The 23,284-nt window shown below is 36.4% G+C and overlaps 1 protein-coding gene across 49 annotated transcripts in view; it reads right to left on the reverse strand.

Annotated features, from left to right (window-relative positions):
* The window catches only part of PEAK1 (pseudopodium enriched atypical kinase 1), a 320,078-nt gene that overhangs the window by 180,049 nt on the left and 116,745 nt on the right, over window positions 1-23,284 (reverse strand). For 43 of the 49 annotated variants that reach the window (XM_064570115.1, XM_064570113.1, XM_064570105.1 and 40 more), the window contains one exon: window positions 12,763-12,844. The exons of the other annotated variants lie outside the window; for them this stretch is intronic. The gene's annotated coding sequence lies outside the window, so the exon portion shown is untranslated. The remainder of the gene's footprint in view (window positions 1-12,762; window positions 12,845-23,284) is intronic. 49 annotated transcript variants of the gene reach the window in all.

Consider the following 23,284-nt stretch of genomic DNA (forward strand, 5'->3'; position numbering starts at 1 on the left):
ACACCCCGACATCTAACAGTAAAACTTAAAGAGTCTCAGAGACAAAGAGAAAATCCTGAAAGCAGCTTGGGAGAAGAGATATGTAACCTACAATGGTAGAAACATTAGACTGGCAACACAGAGACCTGGCAGGCCAGAAAGGACTGGCAGGACCAGAAAGGACTGGCAGGATATATTCAGAGCACTAAATGAGAAAAATATGCAACCAAGAATACTATATCCAGCTAGGCTCTCACTGAAAATAGGAGAGATAAAAAGCTTCCAGGACAAGCAAAAACTAAAGGAATTTGCAAACACGAAACCAGCCCTACAAGAAATATTGAAAGGGGTCCTCTAAGCAAAGAGAGAGCCTGAAAGCAACATAGACCAGAAAGGAACACAGACAATATACAGTAATAGTCACCTTACAGGCAATACAATGGCACTAAATTCCTATCTTTCAATAGTTACCCTGAATGTAAATGGGCTAAATGCCTCAATCAAAAGACACAGGCTATCAGATTGGATTAAAAAACAAGACCCATTGGTATGCTGTCAGCAAGAGACTCAGTTTAGACCCAAAGACACCCCCAGATTGAAAGTGAGGGGGTGGAAAACCATTTACCATGCTAATGGACACCAAAAGAAAGCTGGGGTGGCAATCCTTATATCCAACAAATTAGATTTAAACCAAAGACTGTAATAAGAGATGAGGAAGGACACTATATCCTACTTAAAGGGTCTATCCAACAAGAAGATCTAACAATTGTAAATATCTATGCCCCTAACATGGGAGCAGTCAATTATATAAGCCAATTAATAACAAAAGCAAAGAAACACATTGATAACAATACAATAATAGTGGGGGACTTTAACACCCCCCTCACTGAAATGGATGGACCAAATAAGCAAAAGATCAACAAGGAAATAAAGAGTTTAAGTGACACACTGGACCAAATGGACTTCACAGACATATTCAGAACATTCCATCCCAAAGCAACGGAATACACATTCTTCTCTAGCGCCCATGGAACATTCTCCAGAATAGATCACATCCTAGGTCACAAATCAGGTCTCAACCGGTAACAAAAGATTGGGATCATTCCCTATTTTCAGACCACAGTGCTTTGAAAGTAGAACTCAATCACAAGAGGAAAGTCAGAAAGAACTCAAATACATGGAGGCTAAACAGCATCCTACTAAAGAATGAATGGATCAACCAGGAAATTAAAGAAGAATTTAAAAAATTCATGGAAACCAATGAAACTGAAAACACAACTGTTCAAAATCTTTGGGATGCAGCAAAAGCAGTCCTAAGAGGAAAGTATAGAGCAGTACAAGCCTTTCTCAAGAAACAAGAAAGGTCTCAAGTACACAACCTAACCCTACACCTAAAGGAGCTGGAGAAAGAACAGCAAATAAAGCCTAAACCCAGCAGGAGAAGAGAAATAATAAAGACCAGAGCAGAAATCAATGAAAGAGAAACCAAAAGAACAGTAGAACAGATCAATGAAACTAGGAGCTGAATTAACAAGATTGATAAACCCCTGGCCAGACTTATCAAAAAGAAAAGAGAAATGACCCAAATCAACAAAATCTTGAATGAAAGAGGAGAGATCACAATCAACACCAAAGAAATACAAACAATTATAAGAACATATTATGAGCAACTCTATGCCAGCAAATTAGATAACCTGGAAGAAATGGAGGCATTCCTAGAGATGTATCAACTACCAAAACTGAACCAGGAAGAAATAGAAAACCTGAAGAGACCTATAACCACTAAGGAAATTGAAGCAGTCATCAAAAATCTCCCAACAAACAAAAGCCCAGGGCCAGATGGCTTCCCAGGGGAATTCTACCAAACATTTAAAGAAGAATTAAGACCTATTCTCCTGAAACTGTTCCAAAAAATAGAAATGGAAGGAAAACTTCCAAACTCGTTTTATGAGGCCACCATTACCTTGATCCCAAAACCAAAGACACCATCAAAAAGGAGAATTACAGACCAATATCCTTGATGAACATGGATGCAAAAATTCTCACCAAAATACTAGCCAACAGGATTCAACAGTACATTAAAAGGATTATTCACCACGACCAAGTGGGATTTATCCCTGGGCTGCAAGGTTGGTTCAACATCCGCAAATCAATCAACGTGATACAATACATTAACAAAAGAAAGAACAAGAATCATATGATCCTCTCAATAGATGCAGAAAAAGCATTTGACAAAGTACAGCATCCTTTCTTGATCAAAACTCTTCAGAGTATAGGGATAGAGAGTACATACCTCAATATTATAAAAGCCATCTATGAAAAACCTACAGCGAATATCATTCTCAATGGGGAAAAACTGGGAGCTTTCCACCTAAGGTGAGGAATGTGGCAGGGATGTCCACTATCACCACTGCTATTCAACATAGTATTGGAAGTCCTAGCCACAGCAATCAGACAACAAAAAGAAATAAAAGGCATCCAAATCAGCAAAGAAGAAGTCAAACTCTCACTGTTTGCAAATGATATGATACTTCATGTGGAAAACCCAAAAGACTCCACCCCAAAACTGCTAGAACTCAAACAGGAATTCAGTCAAGTGGCAGGATATAAAATCAATGCACAGAAATCAGTGGCATTCCTATACACCAGCAAGACAGAAGAAAGAGAAATTAAGGAGTCGATCCCATTTACAATTGCACCCAAAACCATAAGATACCTAGGAATAAATCTAACCAAAGAGGCAAAGGATCTGTACTCAGAAAACTATAAAAAAACTCATGAAACAAATTGAGGAAGACACAAAGAAATGGAAAAACGTTCCATGCTCATGGATTGGAAGAACAAATATTGTGAAGATGTCAATGCTACCTAGAGCAATCTACACATTCAACGCAATCCCCATCAAAATTCCATCCACTTTTTTCAAAGAAATGGAACAAATAATCCTAAAATTTGTATGGAACCAGAAAAGACCCCGCATAGCCAGAGGAATGTTGAAAAAGAAAAGCAAACCTGGCGGCATCACAATTCCGGACTTCCAGCTCTATTACAAAGCTGTCATCATCAAGACAGTATGGTACTGGCACAAAAACAGACACATAGATCAATGGAACAGAATAGAGAGCCCAGAAATGGACCCTCAACTCTACGGTCAACTAATCTTCAACAAAGCAGGAAAGAATGTCCAATGGAAAAAAGACAGTCTCTTCAACAAATGGTGTTGGGAAAATTGGACAGCCACATGCAGAAGAATGAAACTGGACCATTTCCTTACACCACACACAAAAATAGACTCCAAATGGTTGAAAGACCTAAATGGGAGACAGGAGTCCATCAACATCCTAAAGGAGAACACAGGCAGCAACCTCTTCGACCTCAGCTGCAGCAACTTCTTCCTAGAAACATTGCCAAAGGCAAGGAAGCAAGGACAAAAATGAACTATTGGGATTTCATCAAGATAAAAGGCTTTTGTACAGCAAAAGAAACAGTCAACAAAAGCAAAAGACAATTGACAGAATGGGAGAAGATATTTGCAAATGACATATCAGATAAAGGGCTAGTATCCAAAATCTATAAAGAACTTATCAAACTCAACAGCCAAAGAACAAACAATCCAATCAAGAAATGAGCAGTAGACATGAACAGATATTTTTCTAAAGAAGACATCCAAATGGCCAACAGACACATGAAAAAGTGCTCAACATCGCTCGGCATCAGGGAAATCCAAATCAAATCCTCAAGGAGATACCACCTCACACCAGTCAGAATGGTAAAATTAACACGTCAGGAAACAACAGATGTTGGCAGGGATGCGGAGAAAGGGGAACCCTCCTACACTGTTGGTGGGAATGCAAGCTGGTGCAACCACTCTGGAAAACAGTATGGAGGTTCCTCAAAAAGTTGAAAATAGAGCTCCAATACGATCCAGCAATTGCACTACTGGGTATTTACCCCAAAGATACAAATGTAGTGATCCGAAGGGGTACGTACACCCCAATGTTTATAGCAGCAATGTCCACAATAGCCAAACTGTGGAAAGAGCCAAGATGTCCATCGAACAGATGAATGGATAAAGAAGATGTGGTATATATATACAATGGAATATTATGCAGCCCTCAAAAGGAATGAGATCTTGCCACTTGCAATGACGTGGATGGAACTGGAGGGTGTTATGCTGAGCGAAATAAGTCAGTCAGAGAAAGACATGTATCATATGACCTCACTGATATGAGGAATTCTTAATCTCAGGAAACAAACTGAGGGTTGCTGGAGTGGGGGGTGGGGTGGGAGGGATGGGGTGGCTGGGTGATAGACACTGGGGAGGGTATGTGCTATGGTGAGTGCTGTGAATTGTGCAAGGCTGTTGAATCACAGATCTGTACCTCTGAAACAAATAATGCAATATATGTAACGAAAAAAAAAAGAAGAAGATAGCAGGAGGGGAAGAATGAAGGGCGGGAAATCGGAGGGGGAGACAAACCATGAGAGATGATGGACTCTGAAAAACAAATTGAGGGTTCTAGAGGGGAGGGGGGTGGGAGGATGGGTTAGGCTGGTGATGGGTATTAAAGAGGGCATGTTCTGCATGGAGCACTGGGTGTTATGCACAAACAATGAATCGTGGAATACTACCTCAAAAACTAATGATGTAATGTATGGTGATTAACATAACAATAAAAGAATTTTTTAAAAAGAAACATAAAAATCCTAGGGGTCTTTTGTAGAAATATATAAGCTGATTATAAAATGTATATGAAAATCCAAATGAACAGGATAATCAAAATAATTTTGAAAATTAAGAACAAAGTAGGAATACTTATAATACCTTCTAGAGTTATAATTAAGCCAAAGCAATCAATACAGTTTGGAAATAGCCTAAGGATAAACCTATAGAAAAATGCAATAGAACAGAAAATCCTGAGGCACCTGGGTGGCTCAGTTGGTTAAGCGTCTGAGTCTTGATCTCAGCTTAGGTCTCGATCTCAGGATCATTTAGTTCAAGCTCTCAACGATGAATAAAAAAAATTTAAAAAGAAAATAGAAAATCCAAAAATAGACCTATAAATAAATCAACTGACTTTCAAAGGTGCCAAGGTAATTCAATGTATAAGAAAATATTTTCAATAAATGTTGCTAAAACAATTGGATACTCACATGTAATGAAAATGAATTTTGTCTTTACCTTGCACATTTTGTTGTTTTGGTTTTTTTTAAGATTTTATTTATTTATTTGACAGAGAGAGATAGTGAAAGCAGGAACACAAGCAGGGGGAGTGGGAGAGGGAGAAGCAGGCTTCTCGCCGAGCAGGGAGCCCGATACGGGGCTCGATCCCAGGACCCTGGGCCATGACCTGAGCTGAAGGCAGACACTTAACAACTGAGCCACCCAGGCGTCATTACCTTGCACATTTTGTATTCATGCAAAAACTAACTCAAAATATACCATAAACCTAAGAGAAAATATAAAAGTATAAAACTTCAAAAAGAAAACAGGAGAACAGTTTATAGACCTGAGCCAGCTGATAAATTTATATACTTTATAAAATTAAAAACTTCCACTGTTTTAAAAGCATCATTATAAAAATTAAGTGGTCAGTATAAACAATTATACCATAACATAAAACAATTAAAACCACAGTAAGATACCACTTACCTAACACTCATTAAAGAGCTAAAATTTGAAAGACTGATAATTCTAAATATTGGCAAGGATGTAGAGCTACACTGATGCACCAACCACCATAGCAGCTACTAGGCACATACAGCCATTTAAAATCTAACTTGATAAATTGAATAAAAAATTCAGTTTCTCAGTTGTACTAGCCATATTTGACGTGCTCAACAGCCACATGTAGCTAGTGACTAAGGTACTGGACAATGTAGATACAGAACATTTCATTACTGCATAAACGTCTACAGGATGAATTAATGCAGAACATATGAAATGCTCACACGTTACTAGTAGGAATATAAAATTTTGCCAGTAAGTTTAGCAGCCTTTTTCAAAGTCAAACAAATCTCACCATATAACCCAACAATTCAACTCCTAGGTACTGACCCAGCAGGACTGGTTTCATTAGAAGCCTAGTAGGAGCTGGTATACAGAACCTCTCTGTACTCTCTTTGCAACTTCCTATGACATCTACAATCATTTCAAAGTCAAAAGTGAATTAACTTTGTGAATATTTTAAGAATTCACTATTAGCATTTCTATGATATATACAAGTAAATTTTTCTCTCTTTTCTCTAAAAAAATAAAAACAAAAAATGATCACAGCAGCTTTATTTATAATAGCTAAAAACTGCAAACAATTCAATGTTCATTAACAGGTGAATGACTAAACAGATGGTAATGTAGTCTTACAATAGAATACTTGTCAACAATAAAAAAAGAATGAAGCACTCATCTACACAACATGGATGAATCTCAAAAATATTAAACTGAAAGAAGCCACACACAACAGTTCATAGTGGTTAGGTTCCATTTATATGACATTCTTCAATAGGCAAAACCAAAGTGATGTAGTACAGATCAACAGTTGCCAGGAACTGAATGTAGGGAGAGGTTTTGAACAAAAGGAAGCAACTTGAAAGAGTCCTCTGGGGTTATAGGACTTACTGTACCTTATTTGTAGTGAGAGCTACACAAATCTGTACATGTGTTAAAGCTCACAGAACAAATAAAAAAGTCAATTTTACTGTATGTAAAAGTTTTTAAACTAACAGCAATAATAACAACCATCATTTCCCATTACAATTTTTGAAGTTCCATTGTCAATGATTTGAGTAGACAAAGAATATTCTAGTTCTACTACTGCCACTACTGACGGGTTTTTTTAAAGATTTTATTTATTTATTTATTTGAGAGAGAGAATGAGAGAGAGAGAGCACATGAGAGGGGGGAGGGTCAGAGGGAGAAGCAGACTCCCCACTGAGCAGGGAGCCCAATGCAGGACTCGATCCCGGGACTCCAGCATCATGACCTGAGCCGAAGACAGTCGCTTAACCAACTGAGCCACCCAGGCGCCCCACCACTACTACTTAGTTGATGCTGAGTAACTTAACGTCCCACTTTTGGTTTCTCATTATAAAATGAAAGGAAATCATTAAATGATCTCCAAAGCCTCTCCCTATTCTAAAACCTATTCCTATTCCATGCTTCTATTACATTTCTACTGCCCCAAATTAACAAGGAACACAAAATATTTCTATGCACTCAAGTGGATTCTAAATTCTTGCTTCAGACAGTGTGGCCTGGCTTTCAATATTCTCTGCTATTGGTTTTATATGATCATTTTATAGGGCTCTGACCATTTGACCTTACTTACGAGCTTTGAGCAGATGATCTTTAGATAATAGCACTCTCCCCTATTTGAAATAACCAAGCCTCAGACTATAAGGACTACATAAGATTTCTATTTCCTTTATCACATCAGACATTCTCTGTATTTTGCTATTAAAAAGTCTGTGAACCAGCATTCATGCTACCAAAATGATGCTTGTTATCTTTAATTTTATAAGACATGTGGTATTGGCATTACTGGAGAATAGAAAGTAAGCCATTTTTAATGGTTTCACATAATATAATAAAGTACTTTTTTTAAAACCCTGTATGGAAAATCTAGAGTTCCCCAAATCTTTTACAATCTTTCATATCTCCTGCAGAAGACCTGCAGATGAGTAACATTTCAGACTATGATATCTTTTACTGAAATGTTTATATATAAGGATGAACAAAGTCAGCAAGGAAGCTTATACAATTTTAATTTCAAAATCAGTGTTCATAGCAAATCTGATTGCAATTAATGGTCTTTGGTTTAAGTTTTCCTTGCAGATAGGTTCTCCTAAAAAAAGACCAGAGAGCAAAAGGTTATTTTTTTTATTATGTTCAATTAGCCAACATATAGTACATCATTAGCAATACTCTCAATTTCATCCAGCAGAATAATTTTTGAATACTTATAAAAAACATTCAATCTTCTCACTTTGAGAAATAAAAAAAAAATGAAGGTGGTACATATATATGCCAACAAATAATTAATTATACTTGTGTTATACTGTTTTTCTCTGGGTAAATTCAAATACCCAGGCAATGACAAATGGACTGATCTTACAAATGCAGGCCAACAGATTCGGTAACTCCCCTTTATCACCTGTATTTCTGGTTTTTAAAAATATGAATCAACTCATTTAATTCTTTAAAATACACACCAAGATATAAAATGAAGTCCTGAATTATATTTAATTGTTAAATAGCAATACATTTAGAAAAACGAAAACTAATCAACATTTTCTTATAACTTCACTGCCATGTTAAGCTTTAAGAAGAAAGCGGCCAATCAAATAAACTTCTTGCATTTCCTTGGTGTTTAGATCACACACTCACATACATACACACACAAACCAATATCTTTGTATTTCCCTCACTGTCACCCTGAAATTTACTGAACATGACATCAAAAAGTATCTGACAGTTCCTCTTATTTCCATATGTCTATTAAGAACTGATCTCAAATTAGAAAGTACCCTGGCACAGAAACTAAATTCCATAGAAAAAAGCAAATCTATATTAATATTGAATAAATCTGGCAAAACACTTTATTTAGTGCTACTAGATTTGTCAACAAGACAGGAAAAAAAAGTGTTTCAACTATTTCTTTATAGAAATAATTAGCTTAAAAATCAAATAGCTTAATCTATTAAAACCATTCCTTTTGAATCACATGGACCATATACGTACAGAGAGAATGTTTTAATATGAATGAGACAACCAGTCTGGAAGCCTGGCTCTTTAGCAGTAACGCCAAACGAGGGAAGCACAAATCACAGGAAAAAGCCCAGTCACCTTTAAAAATTCTAAGCCCTCAGCTAAATATCATAACTTTACTATGACCACTGAATCACAGCTGGCCAATGAGAAGCTAATTGTAATCCTTAAAACTCACTGTTGTCTGGGCAAGCAGGACACAGTCATATTATAATAGGCACAATTTAATGAAAGTGTTTATGTCAGGTGTTGGAAGTTTCTAGGAGACTAGGTCCTGAGTCATAGCAAAACAAAAATTAAGTATCAATTACTGTGAAGTGGCCTTTTGGGTTTTTTGTTTTGTTTTGTTTTAAGATTTTTTTTTTTTTAATTCATTTGACAGAGAGATAGAGAGCACAAGTGGGACGCCTGGGTGGCTCAGTCAGTTAAGCATCTGCCTTCAGCTCAGGTCAAGATCTTGGGGTCCTGGAACCAAGCCCCACATTGGACTCCCTCCTCAGGAGGGAATCTGCTTGTCCCTCTCCTTCTACCCCTCTCCCCTACTCCCCAGCTCATGCGCTCTCTCTTCTCTCAAATAAATAAAATCGTTTTTTAAAAAAATAAAGAACCTTAAAGCAGCAGTTGGAAAAAACCCTTGCACAAGTTTTGAAATCAGACACAAAACTGAGAATTAAAGACCAGTCTATTCAAATCATCTTCAAATGCCATTTCTCTGAATTCCATGTGTCTTCGATGGAGTGAGAATGGTAGTGGGCTATGAGGCAGAGCTTGGTAGGATAGGGCATGTGGAAAGACCATCAGCAGCTGGGCAAGAGAATCTTTAAAATGACTCTCAAGGAAAAAAGATTTCAAGAACATTCTTCCTCTCTAATTTAAGTCAAATCTTATAATGTTGCTTTCTAATATTTTTCTACATTTACTCCATCTTTTATTGTTTTCCTTTTTGATTAGAACCGTATGAGAGATCCTGCTCCATTAATTCTGTAGAATATAGTTTATAATTTTTAAAAACTTGAGTACATGGGGTGCCTGGGTGGCTCAGTTGTTAAGCATCTGCCTTCAGCTCAGGTCATGATCCCAGGGTCCTGGGATTGAGCCCCACATTGGGCTCCCTGATCAGCGGGAAGCCTGCTTCTCCTTCCCCTGTTCCCCCTGCTTGTGTTCCTGCTCTCGCTGTCTCGCTGTGTCTCTCTCTGTCAAATAAATGAATAAAATCTTAAAAAAAAAAAAGTTAAAAAAAAATTTGAGTACAGAATGAAAAATAGAAATTTTGTTAATGATGAAATTGTAATATCCATAGTGAAAGCACCATCATACCATGCAATCAAAAAAAATCAGCTCCTTTTAAAGGAAGGACAATTTAGAGACCAAAACTATAAAAGAAAAACTACTAACATCCATATACAAGTTTTAAGACAATTTTCTTTCCAATTAAAAAAATATAGATTGTTACAGAAAGTTACAGTAACTTTATAGCTGTAAGAGACTAGGGAACAATCAACTCAACCTTCTCATCTCACAATCAGCTCATAGACCTAAGCAGCATTATCTGCAAAAGCCAAATTATGAAAACAGCCCAAGCGTCCATTGACTGATGAATGGATAAATAAAATGTGGTATATATATCCAAGGGAATATTACTCAGTCATAAAAAAGAACGAAATCTTGCCATTTGCAACAACATGGATGGAGACAGACAAGTATGCTGAGTGAAATAAGTCAGAAAAAAACAAATACCGTATGATTTCTTTCATATGTGGAATTTAAAAAAACAAAACAAATGAGCAAAGGGAAAAAAAAAAAAAAAGAAAGAGAGGCAAACCAAGAAACAGACTCTTAATTATAGAGAACAAACTGATGGTTACCAGAGGAGAGGTGGATGGTGCGGGCGGTTAAATATGGAATGGGGATTAAGGAGGGCACTTGTTACGATGAGCACTGGGTGTTGTATGCAAGTGTTATATCACTATATTGTATACCTGAAACTAATATTACATTGTGTGTTAATTAACTGAAATTTAAATAAAAACTTAAAAATAAATAAATGAAAGGAAAGAAGGAAGGAACCAAAGTAAAGCAATTTGTTGTTCAGCACAGCCAGGTCACTCGCATAAAACAGGTAACATTTCTAAGGGATACCTCCATACTACAGAGCAGAAACAGGAGGAAAAAAAAACCCTCATATCACTAAATGCAATGAAATAATTAAATAATTGTGTGTGAACCTTAGCTTCCCACACTTACTTATTCATTTGTTTTTTTCAGGATCCCCTTTCAAAAGAACTGTTTTAAGTTCCCTTAGCTCACCTACAATTTTTTTTTTATTACAATGTATGGTTTCTATTTGAATTATTTTGTTAAGGATAAAGCAACTCAAATACTATAGTACTGATAAACACAAGAATACTAAAAGTCAGTTATGCTTACTCCTAATCCAGGAATAAATGGAAACAAAGTTTAAATCAGCTCATAGACCTCGGTTTTTGCCACCTCCATCCCTCTTTGTTTCTGCTGTTTATACTGCTGAGGTCATTCCACTTTCATACTGGGAAATGTCTGCTTTTCCTGCTTGGACTTGCTTCACAGATCACTGAATTCTCACTTTCTCATACAACAGGACTTCATCACAGGATATAATTAATCCCACTAAAGCAAGCAAACCTGTTAAACTTTAGGCCCAACTATGAGACCTTGGACAAATTCATTTCTATAATAACAATGATAATATTTAATCCACAAGACCCTGGTGAGGCTCATACGAGGTTAATGTATGTGAAAGAGCTCTGAATGTTTAAAGTGTCACACAAAGGTGAGGGTCTCTGTTTCTTCATCTGTCATATGGGAGGATTCCATTAGCTGATCTCTAAAGACTTTCCTTCCATCTCTAAAAATTCTTTGATATTACATCTGAAGTACATAAAACTCTTCTTACTGAGACGGTAACTTTATAGCTGTAAGAGACGTAGGGAACAATCAACTCAACCTTCTCATCTCACAAAAGGAGTCCAAAGGCAGGCTAAGAGACCTGAAGACCGGAGAAGTCAGTAGGAAAGTTGGGGCAGGCCGGACTGACACCTGACTCTGCTGCATAATACCTTCTGGTATGTGGTGCTCCTCACTATTCTGTGAGCTTAAAAATCCCTCTTCACCACAGCTTAAACAACTACCTTTTCAAACTGGTTACAAAATGAAAAGCTCACTAAAAGATGTAAATTTTAAAAATAGTAAAATAAATAAAACAATAACAATAATAAAATAAAAAGATGTAAATATTATTTTGGTGAAAATGACTTAACTGCTAACAGTCCAATTAAAAATGTTTACAAATGATACTTAACAGCAAAAGGGGATCAAATCAAACTGTCCAGCTATTTGTGTGATATTTAAGTCAGTGGGAATGATATAAACTCTACCTAACCTTTCCTTATTAAAGGTTTTAATTCTGATTTTGTTACTTACTAGCTATGTGATTGTGGGCAATTTATTTATCTCTCTGAGCCTCAGTCCCCTCATCTTTATTTTTTTCAAGCTTTTTTTTTAAGTAATCTCTATACCCAATGTGGGGCTCTCCTTTTACTTCCCCAGAAAGATTCCTGAAATTATATTTATGAGGTCCTCGTCCTCAGATTCAGTTATCAGCAGTTGTACAACAACTAAACCTAAATAAAATGAGAAGCATTGTGACCTAATAGAAGGCAAATGAGGTTTGGAGTGAGTCAACAAATCTGAGTTTGAATACTAGCCTATCTAAGAGATTTGACCTTGAGCAATTTACCAAACTTCTCAAAGTTTCTTATCTGAAAATGAGACTATTATCTTTTTATCATTCTGTCTTTCCTATTCACATAGACATTGCAAATACTTTGAAAAGGGCATGTCTTATTCATCTTTGTCTCTTCCATAGTAAGGTAAGGCTCAAAATTTTAAGATTTGATGCTGGAATAAAGCAAGAAATTGATAAAACAGAATTCAAGACTAGAATAATGTGTTACATTATGAAAAAAGGAAGTACAAACCCAGTTTAACTGGCTCCAACTCTAGGCATTATGTCATTGCTTCCTTTTCTTTCCTTATGAATGATCCTCAAATATTCTTTTCCTACAGGAAGATGCAAAGTGGGAAATAAATATTAGTGAAGGTTATTTGAATCATATTTTAAAAGTGAGCATTCTTTAATTTACCATTAGGCAGTCAAACTGTTACTCGTTCTACTTAGTGGACTTGTTTTTAAGTGCCAAATAACTAAGAGGTGTTTTAGTTTAGGAAATACTATGGGTTTAAGTAGACAAAAAAGTAACCTTACCTCAAAAAATTATTTTTAATGAATACCAATACCTTTGTTAAAGATAAGTACTCAGGACAGGATTGCATGAAGCACTAGTTCATTACATTATGCAAAAATATTTCTAAAACTAAGTTCTTAATCTTCTGGGTGAAGGGTGAGTGGTGAGACATATAAAACTATGAGAATCTGATAAAAACTGTGAACTGCATCTCCCCCAAAATGCACATACATGAATCATATTTTGCATAATATTTTAGTTGAGACATTAAACCCAGTCATCTAGCCTGTGAATCTCTAAAACCTGGTAGTAGACTCTGAGGAACAGTTTTTGAGTTATTCAAAATAGTGGATTTACAGGATTTTAGAACCATAAGCAATTTAGCAATCACCTAATGAAAACTGCTAATAGAAAAATGAAGTAGTAGTGCCGAGAAAGTTAAAAAGAATTAAGTAAAGGCTTACTGTACTCAGGAACAGAGGTGTCCAATTACTATGCTAATCCACAATAAGTCTGACCATGCAAAATTTAGTATAAATCAGTGCCTTTGGTTTAGAATAACTCTTACAATGGAACCCAAACAGCAGACTGCCAAATGGTCTTTTGGTCCAAACATTAGTGGTGGTTAAGAGAATGAATTTTGGAGTTTTTCACAGACATGTGAAAAAGTTGATCAATTCACTTAATACTTCTTATCTTCAGGTTCTTCAAATACAAAATGGAAATAATAAAACCTACCTGTGTAGGATTATTTTAGGGATAAAATCAGATAACACATAAAGTATTTAACACAGTGCATAGTACACAGTAGGTGCTCATGAAATTAAAAATATTTCTTGTCTGCAACAAAATGGATGGATCTAGAGTATAATGCTAAGTGAAATAAATCACTCAAAGACAAATACCATGTGATTTCACTCATATGTGGAATTTAAGAAACAAAACAAATGAGCAAAGAGAAAAAGAGACAAACCAAAAAAACAGACTGTTAACTAGAGAGAGAACAAACTGGTGGTTACCAGAGGGGAGGTGGGTGGGGGGATGGGTGAAATAGGTAAGGGGGATTAAGAGTACGCTTATCATGATGAGCACTGAGTAATGTAGAGAACTGAATCACTATGATGTACACCTGAAACAAACATAACACTGTTAACTATACTGGAATTAAAATTTCTTAAAATTAATACTTAAAAAATTTTCTTGTCAAGTCATGGAATTGGATAAAATATAAAACAAGTTTCTAAGTAAATGAGATGCTTTCTGGTTTAACAAAATAAGTGGCAAACATTTACTGATAATCTTCTACATAACATACTATTCAAGGTATTATTGAGGATATAGAAAAGATAAAACTGTCCTTTTAAGAGGTATTAGGTTAAGCGACTGCCTTCGGCTCAGGTCATGATCCTGGAGTCCTGGGATTGAGTCCCGCATCGGGCTCCCTGCTCGGCAGGGAGTCTGCTTCTCCCTCTGACCCTCCTCCCTCTCATGCTCTCTGTCTCTCATTCTGTCTGTCTCAAATAAATAAATAAAATCTTAAAAAAAAAAAGAGGTATTAGGTAGGGTGCCTGGGTGGCTCAGTTGGTTAAGCGATTGCCTTCAGCTCAGGTCATGATCCTGGAGTCCCGGGATCGAGTCCCACATCAGGTTCCCTGCTTAGCAGGGAGTCTGCTTCTCCCTCTGACCCTCCCCCCTCTCATGCTCTCTCTCTCTCTCTCATTCTCTCTCTCAAATAAATAAATAAAATCTTTAAAAAAAAAAAGATTAAGGTCATCTACCAAGAATAAAAAGAGGAAAAAAGTTTTGTCATCTCTGAACTACACTTAATGATGAAATCTACTGCTTACAGTAAAGAGAGAGAACATTCACTCTAATACATTAGCTAGAAGACCACACAATTAGTCAAAAGGGAACCAAGTTAGAAGCTTAAGTAGCACAAGTAAATCAGCCATCCCAAACTGAAGCATCTCTAAATGGAGTTCTGTATCATTTTTATTTTATATATTTAACTGTATAGCTGTATAAGATAATAACAACCCAGGGCATATCTCCTATATCAAAAAGAAAGATGATTAGAAAACAGATATACGCTGACAAAGCACAGATGCACTTTGAAGCATAAAAGTCATTTGCATGGAGTTGTATGTCTTCTTGTCCTTGATTCTGTAAATACCAATTCCCTGCTTTCAGGTTTGCAGACAGTAAAAAGTGAGATACAATGCTGAATGTTAATTTTCAACATAACACCGATGTTATGTCAGAAGATATGGGTAATTCTCACTCTCGCATAATACCTGTCATTTTAAAATACCCCTACTGATATGAACCAACGTTCATGAATGAAAGGTGAAAAAATCCTTTTGAGCTGTTGTATTCAAGTAAATTGACAGATATGAACGCACAAACACTAGTCTTCGATTATGAAATCCCCTCACACATAAACACCATTGTAAAATGAATTTCTCTAAGAGAAGAGGGACTGAAAATGTTACAAGCTTGCTGAAGAGAATAACACCAAGCTATAAAAGAAACTGGCAGCCCAAGAATATGATGTTGACAACCATGTTATGCTCAAGTGTGCTGTAGATGATCATTTAGATGCTGTCATCCAATGTCATTTGAATTTCTTCAAAACTCCATTTTATGAAAAACCCACTGGCTTAGGGAAGGAATATAGAATCATCTATCTGATCTAAAACAGCAAACTGTTTTTGTCTGATATGTATTTATCTTTCAACAAGAAGAGAGAGTTATATATTTCTTGTGACCATAATCTTAACCATAAATTGGGGCTAATGTCTGCGCTGTACAAATGTAAGAACTGTTCATAATAGAGTAGCAGATTTTATATACATACATAGTCACTTCTCACTATTGTGGTAGCTACATTCTGTAAAGTTTCCATAAACACTGCATCAGTGAATACTGTACTTCTACTGCTTCTAGGAAATGGGAAATACAGGGTTAGCCTCTGGTTATAACATTTTCATCAACTGATCAATACATAAAGTTTATGTGTATTTCTGTTTAAAAACATGTTATTTAATATATATTGTTCATTCATTAAAATCGAACTCAATAATGTAATTCATGACTGAATGAAGTTTATCTAACATAAATACTGTCACCATAAGGCACATCGGAACTATGTTGTATTTAGGAATACTACACAGCACTTCAGCATATTTGTAGAACATGTTAAACAGCATAATCACCTCCAAAAATATGAAAAATGTGGCACTAAGGAGATGGAGAAAAGTACATTAGTTTATAGTATGGGAGTTAAAACAAGAAGAAGGCAAATGTAACCTTGTTCAATCTCAGCTGAGAATGTGCACATGGGGCAACTCATTTTTCTTAAATTAATCCCTATACCCAATGTAGGGCTTGAACTCATAACCCCAAGATCAAGAGTCACACGTTGCACCAACTGAGCCAGCCAGGCACCCCCACGCAACTCATTTTTTCAACACTCTGAGTATGTCTACAAATGATTGTGAAAGCACCACAATTATTGATTTGGGGGTTGCAAATAAATTTTAGCAAGTAGGTGAATTTGCAAAAATGAAAGCCATGAACGATAAAGATCAACTCTGTGTGTATCCCTGTGTGTGTGTGTGTGTGTATGAATGTATGTTTGTGTATGTATGTGTGTATATATATATATATATACACACACACACACGACATGTGCCATATGACATATCTGACAGGAAAAACAAGTTGTGGGATTCTCCAGTATGAGACTCTCCTAAGGTCCATTTCTGTATTTCCACTTGGTATACTGGATACCTCTACCTGAATGTACTATGAGCACTTCAAACTTAACACACCAAGCTCATCTTCTATGCTTACCCCAAATCTGCCTTCTGCTACATTACTACTCAAGTCACTGTGACTGACTCCTTTCTCCACATCTTACCCAGGCACCAAATCATGTTTATTCATCCTCTGAAGTATCTCTTAAAGTTTATCTCTCCCCTGCCCAAGCCCACTACAGTTATCATTAAATGCCTTTCTATCATTTGGACCATTGGCACAGTTTTATCATCTTCTTTCTCTATTCTCTACTCCAAAATCACAGGCTACATTACTGCCAGTGTTAGTTTTCTAAGACATAATTATACTTTCACTTCCTGGTACCTATGTGATGAGCTTCAAATTTCTTGGTTATGGTGTATAATGCTTCGTTATGATTTGGCACCAAATAGTCATTTTATATTCATCTACTGTCATTCATCTCTGATAAACTCTATAGCCACAGTAATCTATTTCCCATTCTTTGAATATATCACGCCTTTTAAAGACCCTTTATACCTGTTAGAAATTCCACTAGCAATGCTCTTTCGTCCATTCTTTACTTGCCCTTAAAGCCTCTGCTGTGTCACCTCCTTTATGAAAACTTTTCTGATGAGCATTTACCTCCACTTCAAGCCAAGTTAGTCACTATATTCCCTGTACTTCCATATTTTCACATACTTCTGTTACAAAATTCCTTGAGTTCTAATAATTAAGGAAGTACAAGAATGTGCAAGGTTGGCCAAATACTGATTGCTACTGCAGCTGGGTAATGCAGATTCATTATACTACCATCTATTTTAGTGTGTATGCTAAATTTCCATAAAAACAAAGTAAAAAAAGTCAAGAGACCGAGACAGAAAGAGAGAGAAAATATTTGACTACAGGTAATTGAAAATCAGACTTAATGTGTGACTTAAACAAATATGGCATTAACTTTTTTTCCCCCACACAAGAAGTCCAGAGGTACCTAGTCTAGGGTCATTACAGAGGCTCAAGAAGGTCATCAAAGACTCATCAAAGCCTCTTTCTTTTTGCTCCGTTAAGTGTGTTGATTTGTTGCTTCAAAGCCACTTGCAGTAGATGGAGGCATTATCTCTATATTCAAGGCTGGAAGGATAGTGCAAGTCACACCTTTACCTCTTTAATAGGGAAAAAAAGCGTTTTCTCAGTGCCCTCAGCAAATTTAGCTTGTAATACATTGTCCAAAAGCTGTTCAGTCATCCAACAGTGCCTTGATGGCCTGATCCCCCCGCTTTGAAAGCAGAGACCATTTTTGTACTTTAGTAAGCAATCTAGTACCTAGCATATAGAGGTACTTTGTATCTAATGAATATATGACTCTAATAAAGGAAAATTATAGTATGCATAACACAAGAACTCTAATTTTCTTTTTAAAAATAATATAATAAAAGTGCTCTGAAAATTGCCAATGCTGTGCAAATAAGGAACTACTAGTATTACAGTAGTTTGACATATACTATCATGAGATGTTTTACTGTTCTCTCTGTAGGCAACCAGGCAGAGGATTAACAAAAAGTCAAGAGACCTGAATTTTTGTCCAGCAAAATAAACTTGATGAAACTCAATTTACTTAAAGATAATGTTTATTTATCTCCCAGGGTTGTTCTGAGGATAAGGGAAATATAAACAGTATGAAAGTACAGTGAGGGGCGCCTGGGTGGCTCAGTCGTTAAGCGTCTGCCTTCAGCTCAGGTCATGATCCTGGAGTCCCAGGATCGAGTCCCGCATCAGGCTCCCTGCTCGGCGGGAAGCCTGCTTCTCCCTCTCCCACTCCCCCTGCTTGTGTTCCCTCTCTCACTGTGTCTCTGTCAAATAAATAAATAAATAAAATCTCTAAAAAAAAAAAAAAAGTACAGTGAAATGTATAAAACAGTACAAACACATGCATTTTAAATGCAATGGTTCTATTAAGTCTTGAGAGAAAACTTACAGTTCTTATGTAGTACGCATAAAGATATATACCATCTGGCACATCAATAATATGAATTAAAAATTAAACACTACTAATATCTAGTATGAATGCTGAACGTGGTTAGATGTGTTTTTGGATTTGGCCCTGATTCTTTCATGGCTATGGGGAAGTAAACTAACCAGACCTCACATTTACGCCTCACTAAGGAAAAAATGCTTTAAAATAAGTGTCTTGATGCAATTATATAATATCCACAAACTGAAAAGTAAGATATGATAAACAAACTGGTTAATACAGAATAGTTGACATCAAATCCCAATTCATCAACTAATAATTACTATCAATAAATGAACAGTACAAAAGTAGGCCAAGGTCCTAAGTTAAATCAAGTGAGAAATAAGAGTAGAAGCATTGAATATTAATTTTCCTCCGACTTTAATAACCTTGATTAAGCTTATAAAGAGTACTCTTCAGGGTGACTTATGGCTCATACATATAGGCAACACTGGGGGTCAGAAATATTTCTGATAAATGATAACTTCAATGGCCTGTTTTCTAAATTTTTAATAAGTTGTCTATTTCCTAACCTATAAGAATGTTATAATAAGCATTACGTATATACAACAAAAAACAGTAGCCAATACTAAGGAAGAGAAAAATGACAGTTCTAAATCAAGAGAATCTCTACAGAATATTATATGCATCTGGGCGCCTGGGTGGCTCAGTCGTTAGGTGTCTGCCTTTGGCTCGGGTCATGGTCCCAGGGTCCTGGGATCGAGCCCCGCATCAGACTCCCTGCTCAGTGGGAAGCCTACTTCTCCCTCTCTTGCTCCCCCTGCTTGTGTTCCCTCTCTCACTGTGTCTCTCTCTGTCAAATAAATAAATAAAATCTTTAAAAAAAAAAAAAGAATATTATATGCACCTTCACTTTTATTGGATTTGGAGACAATAGCTGCTTTGAAGAAAAACATGGTCTTCTGTCAAGTATGTTTAATTAATTCTCACTTCTCAAACATTCAAATACCTTAACCTTATTATTAAAGATTTACCATTTCCTTATTCATTTAAGCAGAAACTAGTCTCCATGTAGGTTACCATGGAATTATTAATACTGAAAACTGACTCATCTTAATACAAAAAACTACATCAAGATTGTAGGCCAGTAAATTCCAGCAGAGCACTGTATAAAAGCATCAGTAGGTCATAAGTAGAACTGAAAAATTTCAATAGGGGATCAGACTTATCTTACAGTTATTTCTACAGGAGGAACATCCATTTCATAAGAAACCAAAATGTTAGAATAGTAAGAATGAAGTTATGCTTTATAGCTGTATCCACCTAGTTTCAAATACATCAATTTTTGTTTTTAAATGGGGAGAAACAATGTTTCTCTTCCTGTTTTATCTGCATACATAGCTTTATCAGCTAAAACTTCAACAGTGATTATTTTTCCTACAAAGAATTTGGCATACCTGCAATAAACAATAGATTATTTGTTAATGCATGTAAAAATAAAAGTTGTAAGTGATATAATTACAATGAGGAGCTATTTTAAATATTTAACTTTTCAGATGGAGGAGGAAGTATATTAACTTAAAGATTCATTGGTTTTTAAAACATTCATGATTTTGTCTCATTAAAAACTAGAGAGGATATTATTATTAAAAAACGATTCAATACAGCGGGCACCTGGGTGGCTCAGTTGGTTAAGCGACTGCCTTCAGCTGAGGTCATGATCCTGGAGTCCCGGGATCGAGTCCCGCATCGGGCTCCCTGCTCGGCAGGGAGTCTGCTTCTCCCTCTGACCCTCCCCCCTCTCATGTGCTCGCTCTCATTCTCTCTCAAATAAATAAATAAAATCTTAAAAAAAAAAAAAAGATTCAATACAGCAGAAGATATAACAATTATGCACATATACACACCTACTGACAGACCATCAAAACATATGAAGCAAAAACTGACAAAATTGAAGGCAGAGGGCACCTGGGTGGCTCAGTCTGTTAAGCGTCTGCCTTCGGCTCAAGTGATGATCTCAGGGTCTTGGTATCGAGCCCTGAGTCCAGGCTCCCTGCTCAGTGGGGAGTCTGCTTCTCCCTCTCTCTCTGCCCCTCCCCCACCCCCCTGCTCATGTGCTCTCTCTTAAATAAAAATCTTAAAAAAAAAAAAAAAGCTGAAGGGAGAAATAAACAGTTCTACAATAATAGAGATTTCAATATCCCACACACAATAATGGATAAAACAACCAGACAGAAGATAAGAAATAGAAGACTAAACATAATAAACCAACCAGACCCAAAAGAGATATACAGAACCCTCTACCCAACAACAGAGTATATATTCTTCACAGATGCATGTAAGACATTTTCCAGGACAGACCATATGTTCAGTCACGAATTAAGCCTCAACAGATTTAGAAAGATAAATATCATACAAAGTATCTTTTCCAACCACAACAGGATAAAGTTAGAAACCAACAACAGAAGTAAAACTGGAAAATTCACGAATTTGTGGAAATTAAACTACACACTCTTCAACAACCAATGGATTAAAAAAGAAATCACAAGAGACATTAGAAAATACTTAGAGATGAATGAAAATGAAAATACAACATGCCAAAACTGATGGGATGCAGGAAAAGCAGTGCTAAGGGGAAAATACATAGCTATAATGTTTGCCTTAAAAAGAAAAGAAAAGAAAAGAAAAAGCTCAAATCAGCAACCTAACCCTACAACTTAAGCAACTAGAAAAAGAACAAACTAAACCCAAAGACAGCAGAAGGGAGGAAATAATAAAGATTAGAGCAGAGATAAATGAAACAGAGAACAGAAAAACCATAGAGGAAAATCAATGAAACCAGAAATTGGTTCTTTGAAAAGATCAACAAAATGACAAATCTTTAGCTAGACGGACTAAGAAAAAGAGAGAGAAGACTCAAATTATTAAAATGACTCACTAAAATGAAAGTGGAGTTATTACTACCAATTCTAAAGAAATAAAAAGGTATTATTATAAAAGAGTTTGGGGCACCTGGGTGGCTCAGTCAGTTGAGCGTCAAACTCTTGGTTTCGGCTCAGGTCATGATCTTGAAATTGAGCTCCACAGCTGGCTCTGCACTCAGCGCAGTCTTCTTGTCCCTCTCCCTCCCCTTTGGCCCCTCCCCCTAGTCTTATGCATGCATGGGCATACATGCTCTCTCTCAAATAAATAAAATCTTTAAAAAAAAAAAAAGAGTTCTATGAACAGCTATACATCAACAAACTGGATAGCCTAGAGGAAATGGACAAATTCCTAGAAACACAAAACCTACCAAGACCAAATCATGAAAACATAGAAGATGTGAATAGACCTATAACTAGTTAGGAGATTAAATCAGTAATCCAAAATCTCTGAACAAAGAAAAGCCTTTGACCCAATGGTTTCACATTTAAAGAACTAAAAGCAGTCCTTCTCAAACTTTTCCAAAACACTGAAGAGGAGGAAATATTTCTTAACTAATTCTTTGAGGTCAGCATTATCTTGATGTCAAAGGCAGACAATGACACTACAAAAAAGACAAAAAGCCCTGAAATAGACCCTCACATATATTTCACATACATGCAAAACAAAAGTATAATGAGATACCACCTCACATCCAACAGAATGGCTAGTACAAAAGAGAGAAAGAGAGAAGGGGGGGAGGGAAAGACAGACGATAAGTTCTGGTGAGGCTGTGAAGAAATTGGAACATTTGTACACCGATAGTAGTTAATTTAAAATGGTAATTGCTGCTATGGAAAATAGAATGGTGATTCCTCAAGAATTAAAAATAGGATTACCATATTACCCAGCAATTTACTCCTGAGTCTATACCCAAAAGAAGTGAAAGCAAGGTCTTGAAGAGACATTTATACAATGCCATTCACAGCAGCACTACTAACCAGTGCTAAAATGCGAAAGCCACTCAAGTGTCCACTGACAGATGAATGAATACAATGGAATATTATTCAGCTTCAAAAAGGAAAGAAATTCTGCCATTTGCTACCAACATAGATGAACCTTGAAGACGTTATCCTAAGTGAAATGAACCAGTCACAAAAAGACAAATATTGCATGAGCCCATTTATATAAGGTACTTAAAGTAGTAAGAATCACAGAGACAGAAAGGAGAATGGTGGATGCCACCGGGCTGGGGGCAAAGGGAAATGGGGAGTATTAGAAGGTGGAGGGACTATATAAAGTATCCTCCAAAATAAAAAGGCATTTTGAGACCAAAAAACAAAGCAGGCAATGCCATACAGTTTACAGAGTTTTATTCAGGTTAACTAACTGACAGGGAGGAGAGCGGATGATGATCCAGAGCTGCACAGTTATTTCCCAAAAAGTCTGGCCCTTAGTCTACAGATTTATAGAGCAAGGGGACGTAGGGGGCACTGTAGTGAGGTCAAAAGGTTCATGTGCATTTCAGAGGGTTTGCATGCACCTAACTGACAGACCTCGTGACATTATCTGTGCATCAGGAAGAGGAAAAACTATGTTATTTGA

This window comes from Mirounga angustirostris, unplaced genomic scaffold, assembly GCF_029215605.1.
Source record: "Mirounga angustirostris isolate CCGP_5_RB_7025 unplaced genomic scaffold, mMirAng1.0.hap1 SCAF_9, whole genome shotgun sequence".
Lineage (NCBI taxonomy): Eukaryota > Metazoa > Chordata > Mammalia > Carnivora > Phocidae > Mirounga > Mirounga angustirostris.